This window comes from Staurois parvus, unplaced genomic scaffold, assembly GCF_062004578.1.
Source record: "Staurois parvus isolate SC_StPar_1 unplaced genomic scaffold, SC_StPar_1.0 ptg000132l, whole genome shotgun sequence".
In the NCBI taxonomy this organism is placed as follows: Eukaryota; Metazoa; Chordata; class Amphibia; order Anura; family Ranidae; genus Staurois; species Staurois parvus.
The window spans coordinates 1,488,953-1,502,500 of NW_028317928.1; the positions used below are offsets into that span (position 1 = coordinate 1,488,953).

The following is a 13,548-nucleotide window of genomic DNA, read 5'->3' on the forward strand; positions in this document are numbered from 1 at the left end:
ATCTCCTACTTCCTCTCTCTATATATATCTCCTACTCTCTCTCTATATATATATCTCCTACTCTCTCTCTCCTACTTCCTCTCTCTATATATATATATATCTCCTACTTCCTCTCTCTATATATATCTCCTACTCTCTCTCCCTCCCTCTCCTACTTCCTCTCTCTCTCTCTATATATATCTCCTACTTCCTCTATATATACTACTTCCTCTCTCTATATATATCTCCTACTCTCTCCCTCTCTATCTCTCTCCTACTTCCTTTCTCTCTCTCCTACTTCCTCTCTCTCTATATATATCCTACTTTATATATATATATTACTATTATGATCAGAATGCACGCATGGCTCTTCTACCACCTGCAGCAGCAGCAGAGCGCCCTCCCACCGCAGCCCTACAAGCTCCTCCCCCAGCAGCAGCTCTGAGCGTCTTGTCACCATAGGAACGAGGATGTGACGTTGCGGGGTTCCGGATTCCCCGGACAAAACTACGTCTCCCGGCATCCCCCACGATCCCCGGAGGCAGCTGGGCTGCTGCTGCTGCTGCTGTGTGTGTCGGGGCCTTTGTGCGGAGGAGAGCGGAGGAGGCCAGGTACAGGGAGAGAGCTCAGAGCCCTGAGCCGTGGCTGGGTGCAGGAGGGGGACACGGGTCACCTTCACTGTGTGTCCCCAGAAGGGGGGGTCTGTCTGCTATGATCACCTTTACTGGGATTAGGGGGGGGGGGGGGCAGCTCCTCCCTCCACTGAAACTGTCACCTTCCCTGCATGGAGGAGGAAAAAAGAGAACAAATCCAATGATGTGTATTTATTTGTGTCAATGAAAGTGTGTGCGTATATTATATATACCCTCCCCCCCAAAAAAATATATATATATTTGTTAAATACAAACATGCTTTTTATATATAAATATGTTTAATTATCTGGGTTTGGATCACGCATGGCACATCCTTGGCTCCTTTTGTAATTTATTTAATTGATAGCATTGTAGCGGTGACCCCGACTCATTCTGGGTTCTACAGATGGGGAGTCAGAGATGAAGGACATACGAGTAAGGATCTCCACTGGTCTGAGAAATATCATCCTATGGTGATTGGAATGGATGTAGGGTAAAATTCTCCACTGGATATCCTATGGTCATGGAGATGGAGTAAGGATCTCCACTGGATGGAGAGATGTCATCCTATGGTGATGGAGTAAGGATCTCCACTGGTTGGAGAGATGTCATCCTATGGTGATGGAGTAAGGATCTCCACTGGTTGGAGAGATGTCATCCTATGGTGATGGAGTAAGGATCTCCACTGGTTGGAGAGATGTCATCCTATGGTGATGGAGTAAGGATCTCCACTGGTTGGAGAGATGTCATCCTATGGTGATGGAGTAAGGATCTCCACTGGTTGGAGAGATGTCATCCTATGGTGATGGAGTAAGGATCTCCACTGGTTGGAGAGATGTCATCCTATGGTGATGGAGTAAGGATCTCCACTGGTTGGAGAGATGTCATCCTATGGTGATGGAGTAAGGATCGCCACTGGTTGGAGAGATGTCATCCTATGGTGATGGAGTAAGGATCGCCACTGGTTGGAGAGATGTCATCCAATTGTGCTGGCAATATATGTGGAATATTAGGATCTCCACTGGTTGGAGAGATGTCATCCTATTGTGCTGGCAATATATGTGGGATATTAGGATCCCCAATGATCAGAGAAATGTCATCCTGTGTTGATGGTAATGGATATGGGGAAGGGTCTCTACCTGTCTGAGAGATATCATCCTATGGTGATGGTAATGGATGTAGAATAAGAATCTCCACTGGTCGTAGATATGTTATCCTATGGTGATGGAAATGGAGTAAGGATCTCCACTGGTCGTAGAGATGTTATCCTATGGTCATGGAGATGAAGTAAGGATCTCCACTGGTTGGAGAGATGTCATCCTATTGTGCTGGCAATAGATGAGGGATAAGGATCCCCAATGATCAGAGAAATGTCATCCTATGTTGATGGTAATAAATATGGGGTAAGGATCTCTACTGATTTAAGAGATGTCATCCTGTGGTGATGCTAATGGATGTAGGGTAACAATCTCTAACGTTTGGAGAGATGTCATCTTTGGTAACAGATGTGGGGTGAGGATCTCCACTGGTTGGTTAGATGTCATCCCATGATGATGGAAATGGATATGGGGTAAAGATCTCCACTGGTTGGAGAGATTGCATTCTATGGTAAATGTAATGGATATGGGGTAAGATCTCCACTGGTCGTAGAGATGTCATCCTATAGTGATGGTGCTGGAGTAAGGATGTCCACTGGTTGCAGAGATGTCAATCCATGATGATGGGAATGGATATGGGGTAAATATCTCCACTGGTTGGAGAGATATCTTCTTATGGTGATGGGAATAGATGTAGGGTAAAAATCTCCACTAGTTTGAGAGATGTCATTCTATTGTGATGGAAATAGTCATGGGATTAGGATCTACAATGGTCACAGAAGTGTCATCCTATGTTGATGGATATGGGGTAGGATATCTACTGGGCTGAGAGATGTCATTCTAAGCTGATGGTAATAGATACGGAGCGAGATTCTCCACTGATTGGAAAGTTGTAATCCCATGATGATGGGAATGAATATGGAGTAAGGATTTCCACTGGTTGGAGAGATGTCATCCTATGGTGATGGTGATATGGGATAAGGATCTCCCCTGATTGGAGAGAGGTCATCCTATGGTGATGGTAGTGAATATGGGGTAGGATCTCCACTGGTCAGAGAGATGTCATCCTATGGTGATGGTAATGGATGTAGGGTAAAAATCTCCACTGACCAGTGAAATGTAATCCCATGATAATTGTAATTTTATATGGGGTAGGATCTTCACTGTTTGGAGAGATGTAATCCTATGGTGATGGTAATGGATACGGGGTAGAATCTCCACTGGTCAGTGAGATGTCATCCTATAGTGATTGTAATGGATATGGGGAAGGATTTCCACTTGTCTGAGAGATATCATCCTATGTTGATGGTAATGGATGTAGGGTAAGAATCTCCACTGGTCGGAGAGATGTCATCCTATGGTGATGGTAATGGATATGGGGTGAGGATCTCCACTGGTTGGAAAATTGTCATTCAATGGTAATGGATATGGGCTAAGCATCTCCACTGGTTGGCCAGATATCATCCCATGATGATGGTAACGTATATGGATTAAGCATCTCCACTGGTCAGCCAGATTTCATCCTAAAATGATGGGAATTCATATTGGGTAATGATCTCCACTGGTTGGGGAGATGTCATCCTATGTTGATGGTAATGAATGTAGAGTGGGATCTCCACTGGTCTGAGAAATGTCATCCTATGGTGATAATGGATATGGGGTAAGGATCTCCACTGATCATAAAGATGCCATCCTATGGTGATGGCAATGGATATGAGGTAAGAATCTCCACTGGTCATAGAGATGTCATCCTATGGTGATGGTAATGATAGCAGATAGGATCTCCACTAGTCAGAGAGAAATCATCCTCTGATGATGGTAATGGATATGGGGTGAAGATCTCCACTTGTTGGACAGATGTCATCCTATGGTGATGGTAATGTATATGGGGTGAGGATCTTCACTGGTCAGAGAGATATCATCTTATGGTGATGGTAATGGATATGAGGTAGAATCTCCACTTGTCAGAGAGATGTCATCCTATGGTAATGATAATGGATGTAGGGTAAGGATCCCTAGTGGTTAGAGAAATGTCATCCCGTGTTGATGGTTGTGGATATGGGGTAAGGATCTCCACTGGTTGGAGAAATGTCATCCTGTGTTGTTGGTAAGGGATATGGGGTAAGGATCTCCACTGGTCAGAGATGTCATCTTATGGTGATGGATATGGGGTAAGGATCTCCACTGGTCAGAGAGATGTCATCCTCTGGTGATGGTAACCCATATGGGGTGGAGATCTCCACTGGTTGGAGAGATTTCATTCTATGGTGATGGTAATGGATATGGGGTATTATTATTATTATTATTATTATTCAGTATTTATAAAGCGCCAATAGTTCGCTCAGCGCTGTACATTACAAAGGGGGACAGAACATGTGACAGAACAATACCAATACAATGCAAAACATGAGGGGATCGAGGGCCCTGCTCTTTCAAGCTTACAATCTAGGAGGGAGGGGATGGTGGCACAGGAGGAGATAGCTGTGGGGGATGGAGTGGTAGGAAGAGTGGAGGAGGTCGGCAAGTTAGCAGGGGGCGGGGTAGGCTTCCCTGAAGAGATGGGTTTTCAGGGTGCGCCTAAAGGAGAGGAGAGTAGGTGATAATCTGATGGGTTGGGGCAGGGAGTTCCAGAGGATGGGTGACACCCTGGAGAAGTCCTGGAGGCGGGCATGGGAGGAGGAGACCAGGGAACTAGAGAGAAGGAGGTCTTGTGAGGAGCGGAGTGTGCGTGCTGGGCGGTACTTGGATATTAGGTCAGTGATGTAGTTCGGGGCAGTATGGTGGACAGCTTTGTACGTCAGTGTTAGGATTTTGAATTTGATCCGTTGCGCAATCGGAAGCCAGTGGAGGGATTGGCAGAGGGGGGTGGCAGAAACGGAGCGGTTGGAAAGGTGAATGAGTCTGGCAGCCGTATTCAGGATGGACTGAAGCGGGGATAGCCAGCGGCGAGGCAGGCCAGTGAGGAGGGAGTTGCAGTAGTCGAGTCGCGATATGATGAGGGAGTGGATGAGCTGTTTAGTGGTTTCTGGAGTTAGGAACGTGCGGATTTTGGCGATGTTGCGGAGGTGGAGTCTGCACAAGTTTGTTAAAGAGTGGACTTGGGGCTGGAAGGATAGGTTGGAGTCCAAAATGACACCAAGTACTCTGGCCTGCGGGGCGGGTTTGATGGTGGCGTTGTTGGACATGATGGAGAAGTCAATGGGGGGTGGTGTCCGGGCTGGAGGGAAGACAAGAAACTCTGTTTTGGAGAGGTTCAGTTTAAGGAAGTGGAGCGACATCCAGTCTGATATGTCGCTCAACAGGTGTGTGATTCGGGCGGAGACCGAGGGGGTGAGGTGGGGGGTTGAGAGATAGATTTGTGTGTCGTCGGCATAGAGGTGGTAGTTGAAGCCGTGAGAGTGTATGAGTTGGCCAAGGGAGGAGGTGTAGATGGAGAAGAGAAGGGGCCCGAGGACAGAGCCTTGAGGGACCCCAACAGAGAGGGGGAGTGAGAGGGAGGTGGTGGCATTATAGGTAATGCTGAAAGAGCGTTGTGACAGGTAGGATGAGAGCCAGGAGAGAGCAGAATCTCTGAGGCCGAGGGAGTGTAGTTTTTTGAGGAGGAGGGGGTGGTCGACTGTGTCAAAGGCCGCAGAGAGGTCAAGGAGTAGGAGCACTGAATAGTGGCCATTAGCTTTGGCGGTTAGCAGGTCGTTGGAGAGTTTGAGTAAGGCAGTTTCGGTGGAGTGTAGGGGACGGAAGCCGGACTGTAGGGGATCGAGGAGGTTGTTGTCGTTGAGGTGAGAGCATAGGCGGGCGTAGACTAGGCGCTCGAGGAGTTTAGATGTAAATGGGAGCAGGGAGATGGGTCTGAGGTTGTTCGGGTCATTGGGGTCCAGGGAGGGCTTTTTAAGTATGGGGGTGATGTGTGCATGTTTCAGAGGGGAAGGGAAAGTGCCTGAGGAGAGGGAGAGATTGAAGATGTGGGTGAGGGAGCGTAGGATGGAGGGGGAGGGAGGTTGTAGGAGTTGTGTGGGGATAGGGTCAAGGGGGCAGGTGGTGAGGCTAAGGATCTCCACTAGTTGGAGAGATGTCATCCTCTGATGATGGTAATAGATGTAGGGTAAGGATCTCCACTTGTCTGATAGATGTCATCCTATGGTGATATGGAGATGAAGTAAGGAACTCCACTTGTCAGAGAGATGTCATCCGATGGTAATGGATATGGGGTGAGGATCTCCAGTGGTTGAAGAGATGTCATCTTATAAAAATACTCACAAAAAAAAGTAAAACCCTGTTTAAAATAAACTTTTTTTTTTTTTTTTTTGGCAGTGCAAACTGAAGTGCTCTTGATAAACTATATTTGATCTAAACACAATCCTATAAAACTGAAAAATTGTGTATCAAACAAAATAATATATAGAATACATGTTCATATATTCATATAGTGCGTCAGCTTAAAACCAAAATGTGTCAACTGGACTTCCATATATTAAACATATATTTCAATATACACATATCAGTTGGTTAAAATAGGTGATTATGTCAGAAGCAATGAGTGCAGATGTGGAAGAAAGCAAACCTTACTTATGCCATGTGCTGTTAGGCCTCCTATAGTCTAATAGGTCTAGTGTTCTGACTGGAAGATGTGGAAGAGGGGTCATTTGTTGGTGGCACTGAACAAGTGTTTGGAAGAAGATCACTGTGTGGACTGTTGCTGTGATAATACATTGAACTGATGATTACACAGTTTATTTTTATTTTTTTCCACTTAATCGCTTATTTTAATTACTTGACATGTGTTTATCGAATTGTATATTTAATATATGGAAGTTTGGTTGATGCATTTTGGTTTGAGGCTGCTGCTCTAAATGATTTGATGAACATGTTTATATTTTGTTTGATATACAATTTTTCAGTTTTATATGAAGGAGTTTAGATCACATGTAGTTTATATTAGAGTTTGCACTGACACAAAATATATTTTTGGACAGCACTGCACTTTTTCCTATGTGTATTCTTGTAGACTGAGGGTGTGAAACACTTAAGTGCTGGCCAGCTGCCCACATACGTGTTTGGACGTATTTGCCCATGCACTCTTTTTGAGTTTATTTTCAATGTCATCTTATGGTCATGGTAATGGAACTTCTTTTTTGAAGGAAACCTGTACTGAGAAAAATGTAAAGGCCGCCATTACTAATTTTCTGTTAATACTAGTCTCTGGGCATTGACAGTTCAGTTTCAAGTCAATTATTCAGAAAGTAGGGGAACCACTGGCTCATTAGGACAGCCAAGCAACTACACATTTGAAAAGCATTGGTCAGCAATAGTATCTCTTGTATTTTTTCAATACAGTTCCTCTTTAAGCAGCTTTGCTTTTGGTCATATTTCTCTTTCGGGTCACATGAGTACACTTACTTTTGCTCTACTGTGACCTAGAATCACCTAATAGCAGCCTTTTGCCCACTATCAACTGGCTTGGCAGAGCTCTTCCAGGCAGTAGAAGGATCCTGACCATTGAGTGATGGTGTCACAAACTCTCTAACGGTAGCTCTATGGGTCCACAGTCTGGGATTCCCCAGAGCGCAGAGTCTAAGCCCCAGTCTGCTTGTTCACCAGAGCCCCTGATGGTGGGGATGGACTTGGAGCAGGCTGAGACCCGGTCGCAGCCCCAGGGTACACCCAGCTGTAATAGAGAGGACCGCTAGTGGAACGTAGCTGGGTAAGAGCCTGATGTGAAGAGGCAGGCAAGACCGGAGCGGTAAACGGATAGATCCGTGCAGGATGGATGGATGCAGACACACCGTGAAGCAAGTGGCGGAGGCAGACAGGCCGGGTTGGTAACTGTGGAGGTAGAACGGAATCCGAGCAGCAGGCAAAGGATAGTCGGGTCACAGGCCAAGTTCAGCAACAGGAGGTAAGACGATCAGGAGCAGGCAGAAGAGTGGTCCAGAGGCAAGCCAAGGGTCAGGGCAGGAGACGGTCAGCAGAAATCAGGAGCAGGCTGGGTTCGGCAACAAAGGTACACACACAGGATCAGAACATAAGCAGAGGATAAAGACCATACAGCAAGTATGGACATTGCAATGGCCAGTTTAAATAGCCCGCTCTGCGCTGTCATTGGTGCCAGGCAGGCACGCGTGTGCACGAGTGTGCATGCGCAGCTGTGAATGTTGCCGCGGGCGCCTATGTCCTAGCTCCCTCACGCTTGTCTGCATCGGGATTCCGCGCATGCGCAGATCTGTGCGCCGAGGCGAAGCTCTCGATCTCTGAGAGATGGAGGGCCAGAGAGGAGAGCAGTGACTAACAGTCTTCGCTCTGAGCAGACCCAGAAGTGAGTGATCAGCAGTCATTTGATCACTCAATTCCCGGGATTAGAGCTGATTGGGCACAGCTGCAGCATCACACTGATGATTCAGGATAGAGGTATGCGTGTTTGTTTTGTTTTTTTAATTCCCATACATCTCCTTTACCCTGGTTTATTGAAGAAACAGTGCCTCCATGAAAACCTCTACTTGACCCCTTCTTTGTTGCAGACGAGAGCTTCCCTTGAACTTTTGGTGAGTGAAGATTTGGGAAGGAAGTTGGGGCATGGTTGCTGCTTCCTTCCTCACGGTTGCAACCATTTTCTGGGCTCTTTGGAGTTATCCTTAGTGTTCTGGACAGGCACACCTTACCTCCCCAGTTGTGTGCAGTCATCTATTCCTTCCTGCGGGAGCTCATCCAGGAGGGGTAGGACATGGAGCCTTGCCTTCGAACCAAGGCAAGTCAGTGGCAGCAGTATGATGGGTACCATTCCCATGGACATTTGGGGGGGTGCTGATGTCATTTTGTCAGGACAACTTTCTCTTGGCCATGTAACCAGTATTGATGCTATGGCTGCATCTTTCGCTTCTGAAAATAGAATGCACATTGGGGTCCATGGGTGGAGCTGCTGGCTACATGGCATTAGGATAGTTCAGGCCCAGAAATTTGTGTAACTTCTGGTGGCTGGAACGTATGATGGACAGATGCATTATCCCTTAAAGTGGAGGGTCCAATGTATTGTACAGTTACAGTAGGGTTTTAGGAATGATCTTTTATTCTTTCAGGCCATAGCACCAAACAAACATGCCACCAGGCCTAAGTAAAGATGTTGGTGCACTTCTCAGTCCTGTTCCTACCTTCTATATGGTTTTGGGGCAATTTGGGGGAGACTCACTATCCTCTGTGGGTACCAATGCCTGCCATTTCTATCCTGTAGTTATAGGGCCTTTCCCATCAGATTCTGCTTCGGCTTCAATTAATAAGGCAGTAAACCTTACTCCGTGTCCTAATTCCTCACAGTTACTGCCCATAGAGGCTCTAGGCAGGCCCCATTGCTTACCCCTTACCTCATACTTTCCCACAACTAGCTCAATAGTCAGCTAGCATTGATGGATTTCTGTTGCCATGATATCATTTTTCCATTGTGGCAGCATCCTGGTGAATCCTTTCACCATGTTTGTCACTGGTTACACCTAGAGGAAAGAATTCCAGGTGCAAATTCAGAAAATGGATCTTCGTGTTGCATTTCATGGTCTTGTGTGCTGTAAGAAGTTTGTCAATCAGCTGAGTGCAGATTGGAGCTCTTTTGGTGACAAAAAAATCTCAACAACATCCTTGAATGCTTTCAAGGTGATTTTTTTTTTTTTCAGGTCTTTCTAAGAGAACTTTAAAGCTTTTAATTGATGATGTATCTGATCTGTAGACTAACAAAAATGCCTTCCTTAGTCTTAGCATCAGTTATTCTTGGATTCACCAAAAAGTGTTCAGGAAGCAAAATCATTGTTGTCCAGTGTTTTCTATTATTCAATATATTGCCATTGCAAACATTCCTGGAAAAGGCCTGGAGAAAGCTGCTTCCAGATTGGCTGTTGTCACTACATGGAAAATAACGCTGGCAACAAAAGTGAGTCCACCCCTAAGTGACAAGGTCCAAATTGGGCCCAATTAGCCATTTTCCCTCCCCGGTGTCATGTGACCCGTTATTGTTACAAGATCTCAAGTTTGAATGGGGGGTAGGTGTGTTAAATTTGGTGTTATTGCTCTCACTTTCTCATACTGGTCACTGGAAGTTCAACATGGCACCTCATGGCAAAGAACTCTGAGGATCTGAAAAAAAGAATTGTTGCTCTACATAAAAATGGCCTAGGCTATAAGAAGATTGCCAAGATCCTGAAACTGAGCTGCAGCACAGTGGTCAAGACCATACAGCGGTTTAACAGGACAGGTTCCACTCAGAACAGGCCGCACCATGGTTTACCATAGAAGTTCAGTGCATGTGCTGAGCGTCATATCCAGAGGTTGTCTTTCGGAAAAAGACGTATGAGTGCTGCCAGCATTGCTGCAGAGGTTGGAGGGGTGGGGGGTCAGCCTGTCAGTGCTCAGACCATACGCCGCACACTGCATCAAATTGGTCTGCATGGCTGTCGTCCCAGAAGAAAGCCACTTCTAAAGATGATGCACAAGAAAGCCTGCAAACAGTTTGCTGAAGACAAGCAGACTAAGGACATGGATTACTGGAACCATGTCCTGTGGTCTGATGACACCAAGATAAACTTGGTTCAGATGGTGTCAAGCGTGTGTGGTGGCAACCAGGTGAGGAATACAAAGACAAATGTGTCTTGCCTAAAGTCAAGCATGGTGGGGGGAGTGTCATGGTCTGGGGCTGCATGAGTGCTGCCGGCACTGGGGAGCTTCAGTTCATTAAGGGAACCATGAATGCCAACATGTACTGTGACATACTGAAGCAGAGCATGAGCCCCTTCCTTCGGAGACTGGGCCGCAGGGCAGTATTCCAACATAACGACCCTAAACACACCTCCAAGACCACCACTGCCTTGCTAAAGAAGCTCAGGGTAAAGGTGATGGACTGGCCAAGCATGTCTCCAGACCTAAACCCTATTGATCATCTGTGGGGCATCCTCAAACAGAAGGTGGAGGAGCGTAAGGTCTCTAACATCCACCAGCTCCGTATGTCATCATGGAGGTGTGGAAGAGGACTCCAGTGGCAACCTGTGAAGCTCTGGTGAACTCCATGCCCAAGAGGGTTAAGGCAGTGCTGGAAAATAATGGCGGCCACACAAAATATTGGCACTTTGGGCCCAGTTTGGACCTTGTCACTTAGGGGTGGACTCACTTTTGTTGCCAGCAGTTTAGACATTAATGGCTGTGTGTTGAGTTATTTTGAGGGGACAGCAAATTTACATGTTATACAAGCTGTACACTGACTACATCACATTGTAGCAAAGTGTGATTTCTTCAGTGTTGTCAAATGAAAAGATAGAATCAAACCTTTACAAAAATGTGAGGGGGGACTCACTTCTGGGAGATACTGTATTGCCAGTACACTATAGATCTGTAGTAACTAGTCCCAACATTTTTTTAAGTGATCATGTGTCATCATCACATACCTGATGAAGAGGTCGTGTGTGGCCTTGAAACATAGCATTGAGATGGATTGTGATGTGATCTGTTCAACAAACACTTGGACCAGTTACTACGGATCTATGGTATGCTGGCGACATATGTTTTTTTTTCAACGTTGTCTAACATGTCAGATCGATGTTCACCCTGATGTCAGTGACAGTTTGACTCATCCTATTATATTTGTGCTGGATCTGGCCAAAAGTTATTAGATCGAAGAACTGTCTTGTCGTTTCTACGGCCAACTTAAAGATTAAATGGTTTCAAAAACAACATTCGCATAATAGAGCATATGTGTATGAGGTGGTATCAAAAAGTTTCAAGACTGGTTTAGTAACCTGCCAGCAGATGGCAGCTCCATGCACAGTCACATAGAGCACTGACCTTCATAAGTCAGTGCGCCAAACGACACTGTCCTGTGTACATCGGGAGCTGTGCAACTGGTGCTATTCTGTGTTACCTTTTCTACTATTAACCGCTTCCTGACCACCTTGTAGCAGAAATACTGCTACAGGGCGGCATGGGTGCGCAAAATCTTGTATATATACATGATTTTGGATTTCCGGGTAGGGGGCACCCTACCCACGCCGCCGGTCTCGGCCACAGCTGTCAATCACCAGGTGCCGGCCAGTGATTGCCAAGCATCTCCGACAGGGAGAACTGTTTGTAAACAAAACCGTTTTCCTCCCTGTCAGCTAGTGCATAGCACAGCCATTCAAAGCAGTGTGCTTACAGTGAAGCACACGGACACAGCCCCATAGTAAAACACACACAGTTAACCCTTTGATCGCCCCTTCATGTTAACCCCATTCTGCCAAGTGCCATTAGTACAATGTCAGTGCTTTTTTTTTTTTTTAAGCACTGATCACTGTATTGGTGTCACTGGGGATGTTTGTGACACCAAGTCATTCTCTCCCCCCCCCCCCCCGTGTCAGAATGCCCGCCGCAGTCCCGCTATAAGTCACTGGTCGCTGCCATTACTAGTAGAAAAAAATTAAAAAATACCAGTGTATATACCACAATTTTTAAACGCTATAACTTTCACATAAACCAATTATTTTACACCTATTGGGATTTTTTTTGCAAAGACATTTAACATTTTGGCCTAAATTTCTGACCAAATTTTGATATTTTAAATTTTTTTTTCTGGATATGTTTTATAGCAGAAAGTAAAAAATATTGTTTTTTTTCTCAAAATTGTCGGTTAAAAAATAAAAACAACACAGGCAATCAAATACCACCGAAAGAAAGCTCAATTCGTGGGAAAAAAAGGACATACATTTAATTTGGGTGCAGCATTGCACAACCACGCAATTGTCAGTTAAAGTAATGCAGCGCTGTAACGCAAGAAATGGCCTGGTCAAGAAGGGGGGGAAAGTCCTCTGGAGGGCAAGTGGTTAATCGTGGACACCATGTTAGAACACAGAGCAAAAGTGAAATTCTGCATGAAACCCGTACACCCAAGTTTTGTCACCAGTAATGATCCTCAACGTGAACAATGGGTAATTAATGTTACACTGACTGAGTTCTTGGTAGACGTTGACGTGGTGTTCCTTCTGCTCCTGGGTCAGCAACTTGGGGACCAACTTGAAAGCAACATGGCGCATGTTCAAATCACATGTGAGGATAGCCTGGACTGTTCTTATGACAAACTGATGATGGCAGCAATGTTGTCGATTGCTCTCCGTCGATTATCGTGCACAAGTTGCTGAATGGTTTTGACATTTTCGGGGCTTGAGCTCGTTGAAGGTCTTCCTGATCTCTCGTAGTCTTCCATTGATGTTCTTCCACTCTTGAAGTGCGCGCGCCACTCAAAACACCTCAAATGGCTCATTGCAGTATCGCTGTTAACTTGCCGAATCATATCAAATGTCTCTCTGGCAAATTTGCTGAGTTTCATGCAGAATTTCATATTTGCTCTTTGTTCTACCTTGCCGTCCATGATGAAATGGCAAACGTAGTAACGCATGTGGTCTTTTGGCACACTGACTTATGAAGGTCGGTGCTCCCTGTGACTTGTGCTGCCATCTATTGGCGTGTTACAAGTCTAGTCTTAAAAATGTTTGATACCACCACGCATTTCAAGTGGAAATTCACTCTCTCAATCAACATTGACTAATTTGACTCCTTATGCTGCTAGCACTAGTAAATATATAGGAAAGTGTATTATATTTACTTGTTTTAAACAGTTTTTTTTTAACATTCTTTAGTTACTTCCTGGTTTCCATGCCTAGAAGTCTTCAGGAGGGGAGAAGGGGCTTTCTCAGCTAAGCACACCCTTCTGTCCTCATGGCTGAGCTAAGGGCAGATGGATTCCAGGAAGTAATTGCTACAGGAACCATCTGCCCTTACTCAAGATGGCCACAGCTAGAAATGCTAGGGGGTGTTTTTGTAAGTGAGATCTCAACAAAATA

General features: G+C 45.5%; 1 protein-coding gene across 1 annotated transcript in view; it reads left to right on the forward strand.

Moving 5' to 3' along the window:
- The first annotated feature begins 478 nt into the window (after nt 1-478).
- Nucleotides 479-13,548, forward strand: part of LOC149466127 (uncharacterized) — a 37,512-nt gene continuing 24,442 nt past the window's right edge. The window contains exon 1 of the mRNA XM_089672744.1: nt 479-590. The gene's annotated coding sequence lies outside the window, so the exon portion shown is untranslated. The remainder of the gene's footprint in view (nt 591-13,548) is intronic.